Below are 23,150 nucleotides of genomic sequence, written 5' to 3'. Positions count from 1 at the left end.
TTATCATCAACCTTTAGGCCAATCATCTGTTGATTGAGTAGCATTTGTCTAAAGTGTTTACTCATCACTGCAATCTCTCACACCAATACATCTAATGATCAACTTTTCAGGAGGAAAACATGGTCACACATTGAGATTTTTATTGTTTGGCATGTTTTTCCATCATCTTAGCGGCTGAACCAGTGTTGAACTCACTGTTGGTTGTGAGAAACTTAGAGAGGTAAAGAGTGGGGTGCAAATTATATATTAAATATATTTTAATTAAACTTGCTATGCATTTTTAACCCTAAACCTGTGATAAATGGGGTAGTAATTATTTTCCAAAGTTTATTTCTGAGTCAAAAACTGGCTGTGCTTAAGCACTCAGGTTTGATGCCACAATGTGTTAATTTTAAAAGGTTGTGCATGAATTGTATGTTTATGCCTTTACAATTAAGATGCTTCAATGTGAAAAAAAAAAGTAAGATTTACTTTAAATAAAAAAAAAAACACATTTTGTTTCAAAGGGTCTATAGCTTGAAGGATATTCCAGAACATGATGTCAACATATTCAGTTCTTAGAAAAGTTATGGAATGTGTGGCTGTCAGGATGGTACTCGCACCAAAGGCTTTGACCATGTGATTGATGTGCAGTGAGCTGTGGTCTTGAACCTGAAATAGATCTGCACCCACAACGTTCATCAAGTCCATGTCATCACATCACACCTCGTTTGATTTAATCAGAAACTTGACATCAGTCTCAACGTCTCTGACCACAAGAACAACGAACCCAGAATAATTCATGAAAACTTGAAAGCTTTTCCAGAGAAAATTACAATCCTCGGACTCAAAATTCAAGGAAGACTGGCTAAAAATACATCCAAGCATATCACTAATGCACACTAACTGTTTATAGTCTGCACCAGCAGACTGGTGGGTGAAGAAGTGCTGTCAGCACTGCTGAATAAAGAGCCCAAACATGAAAACCACATACATTTCACATTCCTGTTTTTCATGCTGTTTATGGCCTATAAAGCAAAAAAGGAGTGTAAAATGCTGACCTGTCCTGAAATGCCAACATAAAATTTAGAATTTTTAATCACAAGGGAACATAATCCTTTGTTTCCCTGCAGCAGAGCTTTTACTATAATTTTTCCACTGAGTATTCTAACTTGCCGTTTATTATGTTGTCGGTAGTCATCTGTTTGGCAAGGCCGAGTAGCTGGATGCAGTGCGTTGACAAACTGGACTGATTATCTGTAGCCTGTGTGTGTGTGTGTGTGTGTGTGGTCTCCTACTGTGTGAACAGCAGCTCAGTGTTACTCTCTGTGATCAGTGAGGTTATGAGTATACGTATCAAGATCAAATATCTTGTACTTACCCACATTGGAGACTCTCTCTCGTGTCCCGTAACCAACAAAAGGAGAAAAGAACCACTCCACAAAGCAAGCTTTAGAAAAACTTACAGTCTTCTTGTATCCTCTTGTTTTAAAAAACTCTTTGTTCTTTTCAAAGTGTGAGTTTCACATCCAGCTTCCATGTTTTTGCAAAGTTTGAGTAAAGTTGCTGCATTTTAGGTCTGCTTTCTCTCTGAGCTTCTGAGTCTGGCTCTGGATTTCAGCTGACTGAGCTGGGATCTGAGCTGTTGACGTCCCCACTGACTCTCCCCCACCCTCGCTGTCTTTTGATCACTCATCTCCCCTCCCCTCGTTGGAGTCCCAGTCCCAGTGTATGACAGCATCCATATGAAGTTCAACTACAAGGTAAGAGATTTTCTTTCAAAAACATAATAAAGAAAATAGAATGTGTGTACAGTCCATGAGGACTATGTGAGGCCAAGGGAGGGGGCAAGATGAGAGGAAGTGCCCCTTGGTGGCCCGTGTTTCCCACCCTGCATTACTAACTCCACCCAATGAAGTTATTTTTCAAGTGAGCATAAAAAAATAAACATTATGAAGGAAGAAATATAAAAAATGCAAAATTTTTAAATCCTGTTGGGTGTTATTATTATTAGCACACCTACAAATGCAAGAATGTCTCAAACGTGGCATTACCCATTAGTAAGCGCCTCCGTGACTTAGACAGGAAAAGGATTTTCCTGTGATCCAATCATTGTTCATTGAGAAGGTGAGCTGGCAGGTTTGATTATACAGAGCTCTGTTGGCTTTAGTTTGCAGCATACGCTCAGACTGATGTTATGCATGGAATTTTGGGGTGGAGGTGGTTTGGGTGTACATGGGCCACTCTGTAGACATGTCTATGAAATAGAGTTCAAGTTGTGATAAAATAAAGGTCAGTGACCGCAAAGATCAACATCAGGAACTCAAGACCCCCATAAATCCCACTTCAGGACAAAAAAACAACCCCTGAATTTCCACAGTACATCCTTTTTGGTACCATAAAAATACTATTAAGGAACAAGTCATTCTCTATAAAGTCAAACAATAAAAACTGTGTTGAAGCAGGGGTGGGGCAAAGCACTTTTCATTGTCTCTGGGTTATTATAATATATTATTATACTAACTTGAATTGCAAACCTTCACCTTATGCATGAAATGAGAGTGCAGCACAGAAACCACTATCCCTTAGCAAATATAGTTTCTTATTTTGTGAAGAAAACTGCATTTCAAAATTCGTATGCAATCAGTGTCCGACACATATGGTAAATGGACTGTACTTATTACTGGGCTTTACTGGGCTTTTTATCCAGTCAACATACTCGAAGCGCTTTGCACTACAATCTGTGCCCTCATTTTACCCATTCATACAGCACTCTACATCTCTACAAAGCTCATCTGAATCTGTAAATATTAATAAATGCTTAAGATCACGTTCATAGACCAATGGGACACACATCGGAGGCAATGAGGGGTTCAGTCTTGCTCAAGGACACTTAAGCATGTGATTGCTCCCATTGGAGCACCACTCCCAAACTCTCCCATTGGAGATCAACTGCTCTACCCAGTCAGCCACGGCCGCCCCATATCATTATCACCAAACAAAGCACTTAAAGTTGAAAAAGCATGGACAAACTTGGTTTTATAACCTGCACTGTGACATTCCACTTTTCCTAACTTTAATTATTGATCAACACAGCATGACATTGAAAGCACACATTAGGAATACACAGATTTCAAAATAAAGTGCAATGGGAAACTATAAAAAAAAAAGAAGAAAAAAACACATTGATTAAAAACTGCCTCACAATGCAACAACCATCCATTTATGATAAAACCAGCATTTACCACACTCAAATTGCTTTCATTTGTATGCCAAAAGATTCAAAATGGGAACTATAACGCCATTTATCATATTTCTCTGGGGACAGAAGACAGATGATACCAAGCTGCTGGCAGTGATGCTTGTGTGCATTCCTGACAGAGCCCTGGGGACACGTCCATTAACCCTGCTCAGAGACAATGCCATCTTATCTCCAAGATGTCCACTTCCGCTTCTGACTCCCCACCCCCACCCCCCCTTCTCCTTCTCCGATGCATCACTTCTACTTTCTCTCCAGGGTGAGCTCTCTATCCCCAAAGCACAGGAGGAAACCCCAATGAAGCCCTGAGGAGCATGCTAAACCCAAGCTTCAGTCCAGCTAAGTGCACTTCAGCTACTAATATATCATCCATCACAGCCTGCTAATTGAGGCAGATGGAGTTTGTTTGACATGCTTATGATAAGCACCATGCCCCACAACACTTGCAAGAAAATAGAAAGTGGGTGGGGAGTTTATGAAACAAAATTTTACGACCATCTGCTCTTTTATTTTAAGGATGCGTTTGTTTTCACTTGTCCCGCACAGCACATATTTGAAAGAAAAAAAATAGATAAATACAAACAGTCATGTGCAATCCAACATCGTCACTATGTGAGCCAAGGAGATGGTTGCAGATTGTAACTTTCACAGCCTTCAATGGTTGATCCTTCAAAAACAAGCAAAGCTGACAATTTATTTGCCCACAGTAAATGACACCAAAAGGCAAATGTCACAGATATCCAGCTGCAAAGTATGTTGAAGTAAAAAAAAAATCTCAACTGACGTGAAGATGAAGATGCATATGAACAATTAAAGATATTACATGTATTCAAAAAAGCATGGATGTAATATCGGACAAGGTGAAATGTCTCACCCAAGGTGGTCCCCTTAATGGTAAATGGACTGTACTTGTATAGCTCCCTTCTATCTTATCAAGATATTCAAAGCACTTTACACTGTGCCCTCATTTACCCATTCATTCAATTCAATTCAAAAATACTTTATTAATCCCAAAGGGAAATTAAGTGTCGTCATAGCTCATCATCCTGGTTTCATTCAAGAGTCGTTATAGATGCTGATAGCTGTGGGCAGGAAGGATCTGGCTACAAATACCGATCCGTCCACCTGGATCCAGCTTGCTGTCAGATCCGGCGGGGCTCTTGGTCCTCCTGGGCAGCAGAACTGCCCGAAAGCTCCTCCTCACCACGGACAGACAGCTGAAGGTGTTGGGGTGTAATCACGGTCCTTCCGTTGCCATGAGCCAAGTTTCCCCAACAGCTTCATGATATTGAAGATCAGGTACTCGAGCACCGCTGCCAGGTTGATGGGAATTCATACACGTCGCCTCTTTTTCAACTCATCTGGGATTTGGGGCTTAGTTTAGGTATATGAGCTTTGGAGATGATAATCAGCTGCTCCTGGTTGTTAAAAAAAACACCTTGCCTTGTTGCCATGGATACACATCATAACAAATGCCCAAAAGTAAAAAGGTTTCAGTAAAAATCCTTCTAGATGCACATCATATGATACCAGAGGAAATGATCATCTGAAAAAAGTGATTTACATCCAGAAAAAAAAGAGGAATTAAAGTTTTCAAAAGCAATAACTCAGAAAGAATGTAACAGAGCTACTCCAACATGCAGCCACCCCAAGCGGCACAATTCTAGAACATTCATTCAACAGGCCATACAGCACTCTACTAGATCTACACAAAGGTAATTGAACAAATCATTTAAAAGAGACTAATCAGTGCTTTTAGATCACATTCATACACCGATGGGACACACATTGGAGGCAATGAGGGGTTCAGTGTCTTGCCCAGGGACACTTCGGCATGTGACTGCTGGTGTATTCGAACCCCCAACTCTTGCATTGGAGGACGACTGCTCTAACCACTCAGCCACAGCCGCCCCAAGTAATGTGGTCAAACACCATTTTCTCTTTTAGTCTGCGTTTATGCAGTATAGTTGCAATGATACTTAATTGAAGCAAAGAAACAGCTGCGAGTATATAAAATTGAGTTTTTTGTAATTTCTTTAAATTGTTGCAGAAAAAGTAGTAAAAAATCCTCTAAGCCGATCACTGCCAAAGCTAACATGGCAAACAGTCGTGTTTTACAGCATTTTGTTCCTTACAGTGTTATTTAGGGTTTCTTTTGACCAGACAGCTCTCACATGAGTTTGTTTTGTTTAAGCCAGGAATTCCTCGTGACAGCCCTTTGCACACAACCCATTCTTTCACACCCGCCCAGAGATAAATTGCCACCAAGAAAAATATTACTTCTGTCACAAAGCCTGAACTCTTGACTGCATAAATGTGAGGGCACATTTTTACACACAAGCTAATTGTATGTTGGCTATGAATCATGATAGTGGGTAGCACGCTACCATCCATCTTTCAAAAGTAATCGTAGCAAAGAGGAAAACGATAAATCAGTGTGACATTTTTTTGTACCCTTTTTAAGTTTTCTACTTTATTTTACCAACTTCTATTTTAACTCTTTATGCCCTTCTTTTATACAAGTGTGACAAGCAATCAGCTTTAAATCAACCCTAAAATTACCCATCTAGTGCTTTTTTCCAATTTTTGCAAAAAAAAGTACCAAATATTTGAATGGCCCTTTTGTCTACGAGGCAGACTGGGCAGGTTCAAAGGTCATCCAACTGCCTGCTTCCACAGTGCCTCTTGTGTCTGTGTGGATGTGTGCCAGCTAAATGCTGTTATGTTTGGACAATGGTGCAGCTTTCCGCGGACTGACTCATGACAGCTTCATCATGTTAACAAATGATGTAATAGCTTGATCTTCGTGCATGAAGGCCGTCATTATTAAAACTTTGACTACTTCAGCAAGAGTTTTCTCCAATGTTGCCGCTATAATAAAAAGGGCCATTTTAAGCCTTCTGATTGTCCCAATTCTATGATATATTCTATTTTTGGAGCAAAAAGTGATAATCTCTGCCAAATTATGAACAGCAGTTGAGCTGTTTGGAACACCTTGTTGGCAACTCAGGATGTTCTTGTGTTACAAATACCATTTAACCAAAGAATGGACTTAGTTGACATAGAATGATCCTCTTAACTCATATAAGCAAGTCAAATGTTTAGTTTTTTACTGACTGTTCAAACGCCTGACCTCAGAGTTTGCTTTGGTTTTACATAGAGCACTAGAAAAAAATTGTGTCTGCACAAAAGCAAGTTTTGCGACAATATGACTAAGAGCAGCTTTGGCCGATTTATAGCCATCAAAAATAATTTGAATCCAAAGGATATGGAAACTTCATGGACATTCAAAAAACAGATAATCAAGGTTTCAGTGAGCCTTAATACAAAATAAAGTTAAAGTTGAAGGTAACAGATTCTGGTTCAGGGCCAAGCAGTTAAACAGAAAATAGTTTGAACTCGGTACCCTGATGTTTTAATTGGGTTTAATTGCAGCAGACTCAACTTAATTTAACTGACATTTCCCCCACAAAATCAGATTACCTTTCCCCTTTCATCCATGGCAACTCATGTAAATACTGTTTGACCATTTGTCCCTTCCCGGGAGTCTAGTAGGTTCTGAACCTTTTTCATTATTATTATTATAATTATTATTTCTAATAAACACAAACCTTAATTGATTCCCATTAAGTCAAACAGCCCCATTAAAGGGCTGCAAGTAAAAGAAGGATTACATGTGGATGTCTTTGCCAGCTGAACTTTGAAGGCAGGCTTGGAGCACGAAGGAGCCCACAGCGACAGAAACTTAAACAGAGTCTCTTGGACATAATGCATGAAGGTTTGCAAAGCAACAGCCCATATAAGTAAAAAAAAAAGGTGTTTTTAGAACAATAAAAGTGTAACTCTATTCTACCGAACTTCCCAACTGACCTTTTGAATCTCTAAACAAGCACAAACGTTCCTTGTAAAATGGAACAAAGCAAAGTTTTCCCACAGCAGCTGACACCTTTAGCATTAAAAACATGAAAGCCCACAAGAAAACCATATTTCTGTTATAATGATTCATATTTCATAGCTCTCTTTAGGACTTTAGAATCCAGGTGTGTGAACTATAAAAGGGATTAATAGTGGCTGACAGAATAGTAACGGGGGAAAAGACTGATGGTAAAATTGAAGCCTTTGCTCTTTTTCCAGATGCTTTAATTCAAACGTTAGTTTTATATATTTCAGCGACTATTATATTGGTGACAGAGTCTTCCATCTATAGAGAACAAACTTCAGCCGTACAACCGACGCTGTACTTTATAACTTTTTTCTAATCCTGCCATCCAAAAAAGGCTAATAAAATAAAATAAACTTTTTAAGACAATTATTACCATCTGAATCCAAGACTTTAAGCCCACCTCAGCCATTCCACGTGTAATAATTTTCTTCTATGAAGTGATTCAAAGCAAACATAAAAGCATATCAAGAGCTTATGAATGGTCAAGTACGCCAGGAAGTATGACGAAAGTGTTTCAGATTCAAACAGTGACCCCCCTCTCAATGTGACACCACAGAGGGTCATGACTGTCATACAATCGCTTTGCAAACATCTGGGAGTCATCTGTCCTGCCAACAGAGGCCCCTTGTGAGCAGGTGTGTCTGAATCCAAGTTCTTCTGCCCTTTCTCCAGACCTCTGAGCTCGAGATATCAGGATGAAGCTTTTTGAAACACGTCAACAGCAAAGGCAGTCTGAACAACCAAGGTCAACTTTCAGACTTACAGCAGTGATTAGGGCATAATTGTTGTTCAGTGCCTCAAAATTACAGCTCAGGGCTTTAAAATAGTTGGAAACATACAACTCAATACTCCAATTATATAATTACAAGTTAAGATTAAGGAGCTTTGATGATTAGCTGGTGCCACACTGTGCACAAAGAACCAACAACTTGTAAAAGTTGAGCAGAAAGTTTATATTTGAAGCCATTGTGAATAGGGAAAAAATAAAGGGGAAAAAAGTTGTTTTTTTTCTTCAAAAGATTTAATCACAAACCAGAGAAAGTAGAGTCCTTAAAAATAGTTCACAATTTAGGTTTTTTTTTTTAAATACTTTTATGGAACCCGCAAATCCAGCTAAATCCATGGATTACTTCTGAAAATAAAAGTAAATTATGACCCGACCCCCCACCACCACCACATTAATACATGTCTTTTTGTGTCTTGTAATGCTTGGAGCGATGGATGGGCATTTCACTTTTCTTGACCGAGTTCTCTGGGGATGTCAGAAGAACAACAAACACTTCCCGTTTATCTCTAAAGTTGGTTAGAATGATCCGTTCTGATCCACTGCTCATTAAATGCAGTGATATTTATTTTCCGACACAGCAGAAAGCAAAAAATATATAACGGTAATGCAGAAATCAAGAAAAAAAAAATGCACAAAATAAATCTGAAAACTATGTGTAGCTGCATTTACTGAATGCTAATACATTTAATAAAAGAATAAATTGGAGAACAGACGTCACCTGCAGCTATGCAGCCTGTTTTGAAAACCCATCGCATCAAGAACCAATTGATCTTCGACTCTAAATATCATTCACACACTCGTGCACTGTTCAACCAGCCACACACAGTGTTGTCCAGCTGCCTCTTATATGGTGAGGAGTCAGACATGTTGTTCCCCTGATTTAGTATCCCATTAAGCCTTTGCACCAGTCTGCTCCCCTGATAAAAGGGGCTCCTTCACAACATGTGGATTAAACTATAAGAGGAACAGGGGGGGGGGGGGGGGGGGGGGCGTCAGGATGCTTCATTTCAGGGCTGGTCCATTGCATTTTAGCTTGTAAGCAGTACAGCTACTATCAGAGTATATGCACAAACTGAAGCCGAATTGATAAGTCAAACCTTAATTTTTTCCATTTGTGTCGCAGTACAGAGCGACTTCATGACTGTAAATCATACGCTGCAACTCCTTTAAATTTATAAGCAAACTCTGCCAAAGAGTAAAACTATTACAGTAAGCCAAAGTTTAACATATTAAAGTGAATCTGTAATAAATCAAATATATTGTAATTGTGTAGATGCGTTTGTGTTCAGGGATGACTTAAAAAAAAAAAAGTATCTAAGCATGAGGGCACACTTTTAGCATGGCTCTTCTTACTGCTGTGTGCTTAAGAGACAGTATAAATATATAGGGTGTCATCCCACACTGTGTAGTGTTGTTAGAGAGCAAAGGTTGGAGGGGGGTGTCACTCAGAGGTCCATGGAGCACCGATTACCCACCAGAAGGGGAAATGATGGTGTTGATTAAAGCCAGCTGAGCTCTCAGCAGACTCCTGTATCTTAAGACCAGTGGCACGTGCACATGACATCCATCTTTTTTTTTTTCTTTTGAAAACACAGTGACAGGCCAGAAGGTCATGTTTATTCATTTTGTGCAGTCAAAGTGTAAAAAAAACTAAAAAAAAAAAAACTAAGCCCAAACACCCACAATAACTGTGAAATCAAGCCTACAATTTAAGACTGTCCACAATAAGAACTGAGGCAAAGTGTTTCTGAAAATCAATCACTAAGAAACAAAAACACAAACAATTATGCACTGCCACACAATTCAGTGCCATTTTTTTGTGAACCCCAAATGCAACTTATTATAAAGTTATTAAATCTGACTAACGGTGGCTCTGTATAAAAATAGCCAACCCTTCTAAACAGTCATCAGCAGCAGGAGCACTGTGAGACTGACTGGTTTTGTGCTTTATGTCACCACTGAAGCTGAGATTTAAAGCTGCATTTGGTTTTAAACAATGACAGAAATTTAGCATCAAAATTAAACTTGCCTCAGTGGGTTTCAAGTGTCAACAGTTCCTTAGTTAACATGGCTTCTTATTTACAAATTTGCTTTTCCACATATCACATTTTACATAAGCAAAATTATTTAAATTTCATCTTTTTCTCATAGTTTTATATCAATTCTTGTATTTTCACTTGGCGTTAAATCCATCCATCCATTATTTTTACCTGCTTCTTCCTTTTTTCAGGTCATGGTGGGCCACTGGTGCCCATATCCAGCAGTCGTATGCAAGAGGCAGGGGACACCCTGGACAGGTCTCCAGCCCATCACAGGGACACAGAGACAAACGAGACAACCATTCACTCTTTCAATCACACCTAGGAACAACTTAGAGTTACCAATCAGCCTAACATGCATGTTTTTTGTCTGTGAGAGTGCATGCATGGAGAAAACATGCAAACTCAGCCAAGCAATGCCCCGTGCTGGGATTCGATCCAGCGACCTTCTCGCTGAGAGGCAACAGCTCTACCAGCTGATCCACCATGTGGATGTGGGAACACCTACTGTTAATTTCCTTTAGGTAAAATAAAGCTGCAGTTATAAATAGGTGAGTATTGAAACTGAAAGATGAGTTTTAAGCATCTTTCTTTTTTTTTTTTATTACTCTGAGCAGCCGCAGCAAAAGCTTGATAATCTTTTTCTTTAAAGCCTGAATCTTAGAACGCTGAATAAAAACTGTCTGGTTGATTAGAGTGCTATTTGGATATACTGTATAGTAATATTGATCAAATAAGATAGAGCCAGACCACAGAAAACTTAAAAAAATAATAAAAATCAGTAAGTTAAAAAATGAAAAATAAAATAAATAAAGGCAGAGATGGAGCCAATTATAAAGTCTTAGAACTGAAACTGCTATTGAGATTTTTTTTTTTTATTGCTTAGCCTTACACTAAAAGGTTACTTTAGTTTATTTTTTAAAGAAAGTAAACTGTATAAAGTATCCATCAATGAAAACAACCCATCAGGGTTTGCCTTTAACTCAAACTCCAGTCAGTCGTAGCATCCAGCCTCTTGGAAGTCAAATCCAAAAGATCCATTCTGTCAATACTAATGCAGACGTTTCCAGCTGCTGCAAAGATTAAAATACAAATTACAGTTGACATGTAGTAGCATAACAAGCAGTTGTCTCATTCAACAGGATGAAAACCAGCTCCAACAAAAAACAAACCAAAAAAATGATAATCTGGACCCTAGTAGTACAAATCTGCTAATCACATATTGTCGTCTTGGAGCAAACTATCAACACACATTGTTCCAATTACATGCCATTTAAGTTAAATGGTCAGTTTGGGCCTAAAATTGTGTCCCAGTACATGATGTAAAAAAAAATAAAAAATGTGGGTCAGCAGTTTCCCCGTGCTACTTTTCCTTTCTTAACATTTTAGTTTCCGTCACAGAACAATGAGTCTGACTTTTTCCTTTTTTCCTATCCTCATAAAACAGCAGCACCGGAGTGGGAATGGGAATTATTATGACCTCAACGTTGAACACAATTGGTCTCCGAGATCCTTTAAGAGACAAGAGAAAAAGACCTGGGTGACCTTTGACGTGTTTCAGTGCAGCCATCTCAACTATCATGAACACTGACTGATGAAACAACTTTATGCTCATCACTTGCCATCATTCTCAAATCTGAATATCTTTAACACAAACACAAGATACGGACACTTAAATAACAATTTGAGCACTTCATCCAACAATATGTGGAGAAAAAATGTTTTCAAAAAGCTTTAACTCTAAGAGGAAAGTTAAAAGAGTAAGTCAGGGAAATGTTCTGCACACCGCTAGCATGTAGACAAGCAGATTTATGATCGATGTCTGTTTTAATACTTTCTCAACTAGCTTATACGCGAGTTTTTGTGCCCTGATGTATACAGCACACGAATCACAACAGGGATTCTTCCTCTTAATCTCAGTCAAAACCTTGTATTTCTTGGATAAAATGTAAAAAAAAAAGAAAAAAAAGAAGTCAAGACAGGAAGAATGGGTTCATTTGACTGTATGCTTGATGAGAAAATAGACATTTCCGATAGGGACTTTCATCAGTGTTCATAGTGTAGATGAACAGATGCTGGGATATATTCATCATTTAACGCGAGTTCCTCATTTTTCTGGACTGAATAAAACGTGCATTGAATTTAAGGAAATGCAAACGTGAGACGTCATTTAAATTTGACCCATCAAAATGAATGCGGTCATTTATTTACAGAATCAAATTTAACATCAAACATTTACATTAATTTGGCAAATTATGAAAATAACAACAAAGCAATCAATCAGGAAAAATCATACGGCCATGATTTTTCCGTTGCTGCACCAACAGACATTTATAACTGTACAACTATGATCTTTTACCCACACGGATGTGAATAAGCACTTTACACAGACATTTCTAAATATCTGGGAGAATTTCTACTTCATAGAAAAGTTTAAGATGAAAGATGAAGTTTAAAGGGGAGAAAGATGGTGTTTGAGGTAGAGTGTTGAACAGAACGGCACTCTCCGGGCTTTCTTCAGCTTTTCCTCACAGTACACTTAGGTGGTGAAAACGACTCTTTTACCTGGAGATGTCTCAGGCGAGATTCCGTTTAACGCACCCTTTCAGCGTCTCCGTAGGATGCTGTTACTCGTCCGGAGTAGCGGCGAGATTCTGTCCGCCACAGCTCACCTCAGTGGAAATGTTATAATCCCATGAAACTCGGAAGAGCTTTTGTCATGTCAGAATCATCCCGTCTCTAACAGAACTACTCCAGCAACTTCAGAACTCCAGAACTCTGAACTCTGTGTCTGTGAGTCTGTGTAAACCAGGAAGTACTGACATTTTAAAGGCCCTTTCCCGGTTCACTTTTTGGGATTTTTCATTGGTCAGAAACGACCAGAAGGGGTGGGTTTTTGTGACGTAAGGAGTTAGAGACAGCGAGAATTGTTATGAGACAGCTCAGAAATGTTCTCACAGACCGAGAGGGTTCTGTTTTGGCGTGCCTAAGACACAGGTGCAAAACATCTCTATTTACGTCTGAGAGGATTCTAAAACATGACAGTTTTAACATAACAACTTGTTTTTCGTTTGACTGTAACCTTGTAAACGCACACACTTGCTCATTCAAAAGCAGAAATCAGAAAAATGCATAATTCTGCACAGCTTTTAACATGAGAATAAAATCATTACTCAGTTAATAAAATTGATTAGTTCACTGCAACATCTAAAATGGTTTGAACTAAGACACTTTGATTATCAACATTTGTAAGATAGTAATGATAATAAAAAGAGAGTGTTCTTTTCACTTGAATCTTCAAGAAAGAAAGTCTCAGGATGGGTGAACCTGTATTTATGGATTCAAATACATGAAATGACAGCTTCTGTCCCACAAGGTTCTAAAGGTCAAGAGTTTTGACCTTAGACTGGGTTCCGACGTAGGCCTTGGTCCACTACAATAGCATACCCTGCTTCCAATTTAATCTTATACAGTATTTGAGACAAAATTCACGCATCTTCTACAGATGTTTTTAAAATTAGTGTAGGTCGTTTACACTTTAAGATTGTCTTTATTTTTGTGGCTTTTTTTTTTCTTTTTTTTTTTAAGTGAAAAACTGAACCAAACTGATGCACAAAGTCTAAATTTGCTTATCTCGTTTCTGCACTATCCGACAGTTCCGAGATAAGGAATGCAACATGCTGTAGCTCTGCAGTCTCCAAACATCGTTTGGTTTATGCACTGCGGCCTGTCGCCATAGCAAACTGAAGGAAAACGAGGAGCTTTGCACAAGACAGGTAGTGATGCAACGGCAGGAGCGATGCAAAAAAAATTAAATCAATTATTTAAGCTGGCGCTTTCTACTGCAAGCAATCCCCTCATAAAATAACATAAAACGATCTCTATGAAAATGATATTTCACTTGGAGTTGCTGCAATATTAAAAGCTTTACAAGCGTTAGTGGTGGCATAAATGTTAAATCTGAATATTCAAACCCAACAATATCTCATTATATCCGAGCTGAGCCTGTATTTTCTCTTTATCCCCTTACTTTAAATATCACCTAACTGTAGGTACAATCACAAAACTCTGTTTTATTCCTTCTATACAACAGCTGCCATTGTAATAAGCCTAACTCTGGCATTTAATTGCATATTTAAAGGGATTTTACTCGTCAGCACAGCAGGGTTGGGGCTGAGGATTGAGTGGGCAGGGGTGGGCGTGGGGTGGTCATATATAGCAGAGATTACAGCACGTCAGAACCGAGGGTCCGGTTTGCCTGCCTAATACCTTTAATCCGCACTCCTACTACCATCCTCAAACCTAGCAGATGTCACAGAGAGCAGCCAGGGAGGCTCTTATGTTGACTTATTGTACTCTTGTTTCTCAATTTGATGATCACAGTCATTTTGAGTTCACATTCAGTGGGCACAAAAGTTGAGAAGATGGAGGAAAACTGGCCATAAGTAGTCATTAAATGGCCTGAAGGAATATACAGGTTATGATGCAGAGCAAAAAAATAAATAAAAAAAGCTATCAAGCCAAGTTATTGGAAAAGATGCCAACCTCCTGTAGCTTTAATGTTTGCCTGACTGTTTGACTTATGGGGTTTCCCTTCATTGCTGAACTTTCAACACACATGTGCCCACAGACCACCATTACATGAAACTGTTTATCTTTCACATAAATACTGGACTGAACTTTTTTTATATATATAAAAAAGCACCAGATACCTCATCCACACCCACTAGAAAGGGGCTTTCTTTCTTTCGCTTTCTTTCTTTCTTTCTTTTTGGAGTCAAAGCTGGAATAGCAACTCGTTTAGAAGAGAGTGGCAATGCTTCAAAATAAAAACGCTGAGCCCAGATCTTTTAACTTAAACCCTAAAAACGAGAGACCAAAATAACCTCATCTCCACAGTTGCTAGGACGTGATCGGGTCATCCGAGTTCCTTCGACGAGCTCCTGCTGTTTGTTTACCCCCACACTTCCTGAATGCTGATGGCAAATAGTTTAAACAAGAGGACGGAGAAGGAAAACAGCACACTGAACAGAGAGGCTGCTGAACGATGCAAAGGAGGAAGAGGAGGATGTGGACTGGGGGAGGGTGTATCTTAGCAACTAAAGTGAACAGTTGAAGAGGGGTCACATGTCTATATGCGATATTTACCACAAGGGAAGGATACAGTGCATATCAGAAGATGGCATCTGTTTTAATAGGCTTGCTCTTCATCTGCAGAACTTAAAAATCAAAGAGGAGCCAGTATCTGCATGAATACCTGTGTTTTTCCATCAGCACAAAGAAGATGGAAAAAGTCACAAGAAACACTAAGGAGCAGGCTGACAAGTAATAGTTGCAGGTGAATGTAAGAATAACTAAAGTGGAGAAGAAAGGGGCAACCTGCTAGTGTTTCCAGATGGTGGAGAACGCCCCCATGATGCTAAATCTGGGCTCTTGGTGCAGTTTATAACAGCTCAAATAAACACCTTACCTTTCAACGGGCCATTTAAATTTGCTGAAGATCAGCCTGTTCTACTGAAGGATATAAGCAAAAGAGCCCTTTCAACAAGGCTCAAGAGACAGAACCTCATTCACTCAAACATGAATGTTTCACTCGCTGCCAAAGTGGTTTGTCATTTGGAGTAAAGAAGTCTCAGCAAAAAGAATTTTGTTGGGGAAGAAGGATTTGGCTCAGGTCCACTGTTCAGACGTTCTATGTTTAGTGAGATGATGGCACAAAGACAGAAGTGTTCCTGAATCCATAGCTGCTCATCCATCTCACAGCTCAAATAGAAACCGATGGCAGCTAGCACCAATGATACATTAGGGGCCTGAGGGAAAACCTGACACACACAGTAAAAGTGCCTGTCACAGCTTTCTATTCAACTTAAGAGCTTTGAAGTGCAGCATGAAGTCATTACATGATTTAAAAGAAATGCATGGGAAGATACAGAAGCCAAATTTAGTCTTCTACAAGGCTGCGTAAGAATTATGATGTTCTTTATCTTGTAAAATGCTTTAGTCATTTGGTTTTAGCTCTCTGCAGAAGTTTCCTACAGATATGGCAGGCATTTTATTCCAGTCTTCCCATAATTATTTATGTTTCCAACTCCAGAAGATGGAGTCAGGATATGAATATTATGATGAGCAGAGAGACAACAGATTGTAAATGCAATGAAACGCCATTTAAAGCTCAAATTTAGGTGCTCTCATCTTAGATAACATCAATAAAATATACATATGTCACACCCGTAAAGGGAATTCTGGTTAGTTAAATGAAATTCAGAATCGAGCAGGAAGGCTTTGCTAGATGAAAATCTGCAATTTTCTGTAAAAATGGCAGCCTGTTCTGCTGTAACCAAACCTGTATTTCAGTGGAATCTCATACAGATATTAAAATAAAAAAGTATTTGCATATGAAAATGAAATGCCCTCTCCCAGAAGTGACAAATAACACTTATGTATAACAGAACAACACAATGTAAAATGTGCAAAAAGCCAAAGACATTACACCTCAAGGTCAATATCCGACTTTAAAGTCAGAAAACTCTGCATTCAAAACCAACGTAAACCAGTCTTAGCCTGGCCCCCCATTGCAAAACCATAATACATCAAGACCCAGGCTCCAATCTCAGTCCCCCATCTAAAGTGATTTATTGGTGGGGAGTTCTTTATGCCAATCTTCTTTATAATCCTGCCTTTAAAACTCCCTCCCTACCACAAGAAAAGACAAACAGTGCTGTCGAGTCCAATCATCAGGGGACAGGTCAAACAAATATCTTAAAAATGTTGTTTTAGAGTCCAAAGACAAGGCACATGAATTCTGCTGGTTACCACGAGGAGTTGCCGAGACAACTAGAACCCCAGGGCCCCAAAGCCCCACAGCAGTGGTGCTCAGTGCCTCGAAATATGGAGCACCCCAAGGGAAAAGCAAGTCCAGAGAGCGGAGGACTCTCACGGACAGTGGAGAATTTTTCCCACAATGAAACACAAACAGAGCTGCACGGGGCAGAGAAAAAAGGAACCCTTGTCCACCAAGGAGTTGGCAGGAGGGAGGGAAAGAAAGATCTGATAGTTACTGTACAATGACACAAAACAAAGAATGCTAGGACGGACCTCTTGTTAAAAGGCCCTCAATTACTTAGTACTTAGAAATCCAAGTGGACTCAACACTTTACCAACATTTTTTAACCAGCAAGTGTAACTTTAAGTTTTAGAGCCTAGAGGGCTGTGAGTCTTTAGCATACAACTTAACCAAATCTATACAGTTCACTGGTTAATGGCCTTATTAAGGTAATCTCCTATAAATACCATATGATGCAAATTAAACAGGGTGTCAAGCCATTGAGGACATCTGGACTGTTAAGTGAAGAAGAGTTGAGGCTACATGAGGGAGGTTTGGATCCTGGTAGTCAGCAATGTAAGACAAAAAAGGACAAATGAGAAAAGTTCAAAGCCATCCGTTTTTTTTTTTACTTCGACCACCAAAATCCCAAACCATGACCAAAGCCAAACTTGAAGTTTTTAAACTGTGTGATTGATGTCATTCTACTTGAAATCTCAAGATCGCATCTTGAAGAAAATGTGGCATGCAAGCCTCCTCTTGAGAGGGTCGGCACAAGTTTTCAAACTTCCTTTTATAGAAGTAGCCCCCAGTGCCGGAGATCACGGCCATTATAAATAAGACGTTGGAATGCAGAAGAGGGGGGAAAAAAAATAAACATCCACGCTGCTCCGTTATCTGCACCCAGCTGTAGAGTTTAGAGGCCAATCTCTACGGATGATGTCACACTGGCATTGCGTTACTGCTGGGAGGAGTGTCTTTCAAATTTTTGCATTTTATTAAATAGATTTTTCATTAATATAGGAATATGGAAACAAATGCGTCTACAAAAATAAAACGTTATCGCTAATGCAGATACTTCCACGTGATTAAAAGCAATGCTATAAAAAGACCTTATGGTAAAACTGTGGATTTAAACTAAACACCAGCTGATTTTTATTCAAGCAGGATTGAAACGCAGAAAAATAGCAGAACATCTCCAGGCACCACTTCTCGCTGTTTCTTCAGAAGCAAAAGATGTAGAGGTGAGGGGGAAACCTGCAGCCCAGAAGATTAAGGTTAGGCTGACGCGCTAGAAGTTTTATAAATAATTCCAGATGTGCTCCAGATCCCAAGTTAAAGAGCTGCTTTGTGCTCAGTGACGTAGCGCAAGTCCAGGTCCCATGTGGACGCCCCTCCACTTCCATCTACTGACAAAACCTTACTCGCCCTCTCAGGGTGATGTTAGCCAAGGGGCAGGAGCAATGCCCGGGTCTCAGCCTGCCTTTCTGCAGCCTGTTTTGATGGAGGTTAATTGCTTGAGACTACATGAAGACATGGGACTGAAACAACCAGTGTACTGAGCTCCATCTACAAGGGTGAGGAAAGGTTCAGCCGGCTGACCAAAGGAAGACAAATCTGTCACAAAGCTAAGAAATATTAGGACATTCAGCTTCCATTACCCCCAGTGCTAAATGAATCCCACTCATGGGGAAATAATTGTCAAAGACATTAAAGAGGCAATCTTACATAAACACCTGGTCCCCGAGTCTCGATATGATTGATGAATTAATCATCCAGCATTCATGCTGCTTTACGGTGGATTTATATGGGTACGGGGGGGGGGGGGGGGGGGGGGATCAAGCCTTAATCAGTCTGCAGTTTATATCAGAATTTTTTTATTTTTCTTTATGGTGGAAACATGCACATTTATTATGGTAGTCGAGCTCCAGTTATTAAAAACACTACATTATTGTACAAAAGCCTCAATTTTAGGTATTTTTTTTTAACCATTTTTCCCCCTCACAAATGTTTAAGCTTTTAATTAAGAGCACCAATAATGTCCATGACACATGGAGCTGACTCATACAGCTGTTTCATAACTTCAATCCTCAGTATATTTACATAAGTACATAAGAATAATGTTAAAAAAACTGAAAGGGAAACTACTGATGCAAGATACAAGTAGATGTGCGTTACAGAACTTCATAGTTGGGTAAACTCAAGGTTGATCTGATGCCAAGGCTCTCTGGCACAACATGAGCATTCTTGGTATGTTGAAGTTCCTCTCAGTCTCAGGTTCTCCACAGCAGGACTACTGTTGAGGAAACAGTTTGTTGGCGCTTCAATGGAGACTTTCCTAAAATATTCTGAATCATTATAAATTTTCATACCACCAAAATAATGTAAGTAGGCTACTAAATATTTAAGACTTTTGGAAATCTAGCTAGGTCATGCACCAGCGATAAGAAAAGGAGTGGACACATCGTTTTCAGGATGAAGTGATAATTCTCATTAGTTGTGATTTAACCAAGAGGTGCTGTGCATTTAAACTCGGAGTGCTTCTGATAAAACATGAAACAAATTAGTTTACATGTTGCAGATGTTCATCAAAAAGGTGGCACAAAGAACAGAAAATAGAAAATAAGCCATTTGCTTGGCTCAGCAAGTGCCTTCTCCTGCTGCTACTAAAAAAGTAACCTTGCACCACCAAAAATCAGAATTATCAGCCAAGCAAAACATTTGACAGAAGTCAGCAAACCTCTGCTTCAGCTGCCTGTTCTGGGAACAATGACCTCGTCTTTCCCCTGCAGGCCACCCCTGCATGTGGCATTTCAGTTTAGACCTGGTAAAACCCAAAATCATGTGTGGCTGCACACAGTGTTGATCAAAGCTCCCCCTCATCCTTCCTCCCACAGAAACAAACACAGACAACCAGAAGTCCTTCACTCTGTGCTCAGTCAGCAGGGCCGCAGCCAGGAGCAGAACACCTCAGCTCTGTGGTTCTGTTACTTTTGGATGTCAGACGTATTTTTCTTTCTTTCTCTCTCGCTCCTCTGAAAACACACACAGGTAGCTGGATAAGCATTTTGCACTTTAGTCAAAACAGCAGACCTAAAAATACTCAACAAGAGCAGCTTTTTAAAGTCTGATTTGAGAGTAAATAAACATTCCGTTTTTAAATTGAAATCCAACAAAAATGTATTAAAACTCAATAGATTGCAGATGGCTGAAGAGCAGGGCTTTTCATTAAACCCATGCAATGCTGGCATCCATTAACAACTTTTAGAGGTTCAGTTTGCTATTGATGCCTACTTTAGACTTTGGTTAAAACAACCTCAGCAGTGTTTGTATGGACAAATCCTGCAAAACACTTTTTACAGTTTGATTAAATCCAGTGCCATAATCCTGTCAAATATTTTCTGCCACACTGCTCTTTAAAAATTAACAAAAATAAAAATCTAATTTTCTTACTTCTCAATACAGCTGAGAATCATTTTTGGCTTCACTTAATGATCTTGAAGCAGAACAGTGCTCATCCAGATGAGACAAAAGTTACCAACTCCTCAAACAAAGCTGTGTGGGTGAGCAGGAGGGGATCGCTTTGTGCTTGTAAAACCTCAGCAACCAGCCAAAAGGTTCCAGAACTGCATCACTGCCAGATGTTCAGCTAGATTAAACACCTCATGGTGCCTTCCTGTTCTATAAACCAACGAGTTGCATGGACTGGATGATTTAAGGATGCTCTGGAGAGTCCAAGCATTCAGCTCAGCTCTCAAGATGTCTCCTTTACTATATTTAAATACAACTTTTTCTTTCGCAACAAAACTCTCCATCTTAAATTAGCGTCTACATTTATTTATGATATTTAGACAGCCAAGCTGTGAGGAGACACCTGTTTTCTGTTAGAGGAAGAAATATTTTGACGTGCCGGTGTTTGGACGTAAAACAGAACCTGAAAAGTTCCCTTCAGCCAAGTTTAACTCAAGAGAAAGGAAGCTGCTGCCCACCGCAGTTACATATCCATCACAACCAGTAAGCCATTCAGTCTGGTTTAAAGAATTTATTTTTATGGAGACAGCCAAAAAAGATGACTGAACTCTTCTCATAGCAGAAATAAAAATCAAAATGTATTTTTTCTTTAGGTCAAGCAAGGTTTTTTTTGTTATTTCGAGGGAAAAGGAGTATCTCAAACGCTTTAAAAGGTATATAACTTGATTTAAACAAAACGCAATGATAGGAATCACCTCTGCATTGTTCTAAAAACGCAGCTTTTGCTGTGCAGGTGAAACCGAAATGGGACGTCACAGCAGCTGAGGTGAGGCAGCGCCCTCTATGGACCGTCTTTGGGATAACATCGTATCTATTTAGCCCAGTGAACGCACGACTCAGAGGAAATATCGAGGTCAAATGCATTGAGCAGCAATGAGCAGCCAATTCTCACTGCAGTCTGTCATCATGCAACAGCTGATCACTAGGCGCAGAAAATTTGCGCGTATTTTCTTTTAAAAAGAGGCAACGTGTCACCCAAAGGAGCGCTTATAAATTAATCAATACGCCTCTAATGGCGGCATGTAACGTGTTATTGCCTAACTGATGGGAGGATTGAGCAATATTATAATTGGAGTCAATTATATTCATGCAGGAGGCGTTCAGGGACGCTTCAAAGGGTTGGGTTAACTGGAATCTACAGCAGCAAAGCAGTTTGTTCGCCTTAAATCTTACAAGAGGCTTTAATCTTGCTTTTTTTAAAATAATTATTATTAGTTTAAGTAAGAATATTGCATCAACCGCACATCAAATTCATGTTTGCGTCTTTACGCGTCAAACGCTTCCCAGCCCATGGCTTCCTGCGCTGCCGCTGCCATCACAGCAAATCCAGCTTATTTAATTCATCCACGGAGAAATCACGCACCTACCTTACTGATTCTTCACAAGGAAACAGCAGCTGCTCGGCGGTAATAATCCCGTGCTGCTGTCAGCAAGCAAATAGGAACCCCCCCTCCTATTAATAAAAAAAAAAAAAAAAAAAAAAAACAATCTGCGTCGGAGCAGAGCCGATCCCCTGTTGACTGTTCATTCAGCTGAGTGATAGTGGGGAGTGACAGCACCGACAAGTCGGTCAAAACAGCAGCACCACGCCCCCCTCCTTAAAGCCGCCGCGCTGCTGGAGAAATGTCAAAGTCACACACTGGAATCCCAACTCCGGGTAATTAACGACGAGTCATCATGTTTACGAGTCAAACAAGCAAATAGAGATGGGGTGTTCGTGTCGGTTTGTTGTGGGAAAAACACTCAGAAGGCATAATCTTCATAAAGGAGAGAAGCACAAGCGCTTGTTTAGGAGCTATTTGCAAAAGTCAAGTCAAAATGCTTCACACAACAAAAAGAAGACACAAAATCAACAACAAAACATCTCTCATACACAAAGTGATTAATTACTTTTTTTTAACGTTTGTTTTTCACAGACATCTACGCCTCCAGATGTAGGAAAAGGGTCACCTGCATCATGAAGGACCCCACTCACCCAGCACACACACTTTTTTGCCCCGCTCCCCTCAGGCAGGAGGTTGTGAAGCGCTAAGTGTAGAACCACTAGACCACATATGTCAAACTCAAGGCCCGGGGTCCAAATGTGCCCCTCGTTGACATCTTTTCTGCCCCCCAAGAAGCTAAAATCATTTTTTCACTTGATATTTTTTCAGTAATCTTTGATTATGATGTCAAAAGTGCAACAGAGAACATCAAATGAGACCAATCAAACTCTTTTTGAGGACCCTGCAACCAAGAAAAGATGTTGGGTATATAACTTGAGTTAATGTAGATTCTGAAACTGGCCCTTAGTTTGAAAAAGGTTTTAATTTTGGCCCACTTTTGTGGGTGAGTTTGACACCCCTGCTGAGGAACAGCTTCTACCTTGAAGCTGTAAGACTCATGAATCCAATAAAAATGGCTAGATCATCATCTGGAATTGTTTCTTTAAGTGAAGAAACGGTTCGTCCCCCATCCAGAGGACTTTGTCAGTCTGTGGCCTGCCAACCAGATCTGTCCCATAGGTAGCCTCCATTGCTGTGTAGAAAAGCCAACCTCCTCTGGATGGAGGACAAAATGTTTCTTAACTTAAAGAAACTGGTCCAGATGACATGATTTAACCATTTTTGTCGTTATGTACCTGGATGCTTGAGCTTACAAAAGACTCATAAATCCTTAACCAGGATAATAACTGGAGAAAGAAAAAATACTGTAATGCCAATGTAATTGCTGACATGTGACTTATTTGTGCTGCTGATTATCCATGTGTAACATAGTTAATATTGTATAGAATTCCACTTGTCATTACT

The 23,150-nt window shown here is 39.6% G+C and overlaps 1 protein-coding gene across 5 annotated transcripts in view; it reads right to left on the bottom strand.

Moving 5' to 3' along the window:
• daam2 (dishevelled associated activator of morphogenesis 2) overlaps window positions 1-21,899 on the bottom strand; it is a 92,299-nt gene extending 70,400 nt beyond the window's left edge. For 4 of the 5 annotated variants that reach the window (XM_037694883.1, XM_037694886.1, XM_037694885.1 and 1 more), the window contains exon 1: window positions 21,729-21,899. The gene's annotated coding sequence lies outside the window, so the exon portion shown is untranslated. Of the gene's footprint in view, window positions 1-1,360; window positions 1,633-21,728 lie in introns of those variants that run through there. The other variant, XM_037694884.1, reaches the window with a different exon arrangement.
• Window positions 21,900-23,150: the final 1,251 nt, after the last annotated feature.

The sequence above is a fragment of the Nematolebias whitei genome, chromosome 21 (assembly GCF_014905685.2).
Source record: "Nematolebias whitei isolate Nwh7 chromosome 21, NemWhi1, whole genome shotgun sequence".
NCBI classification, from domain to species: Eukaryota; Metazoa; Chordata; class Actinopteri; order Cyprinodontiformes; family Rivulidae; genus Nematolebias; species Nematolebias whitei.
Note: the sequence above shows the minus strand (reverse complement) of the source record. Positions and strands in the feature narration are given on the sequence as shown.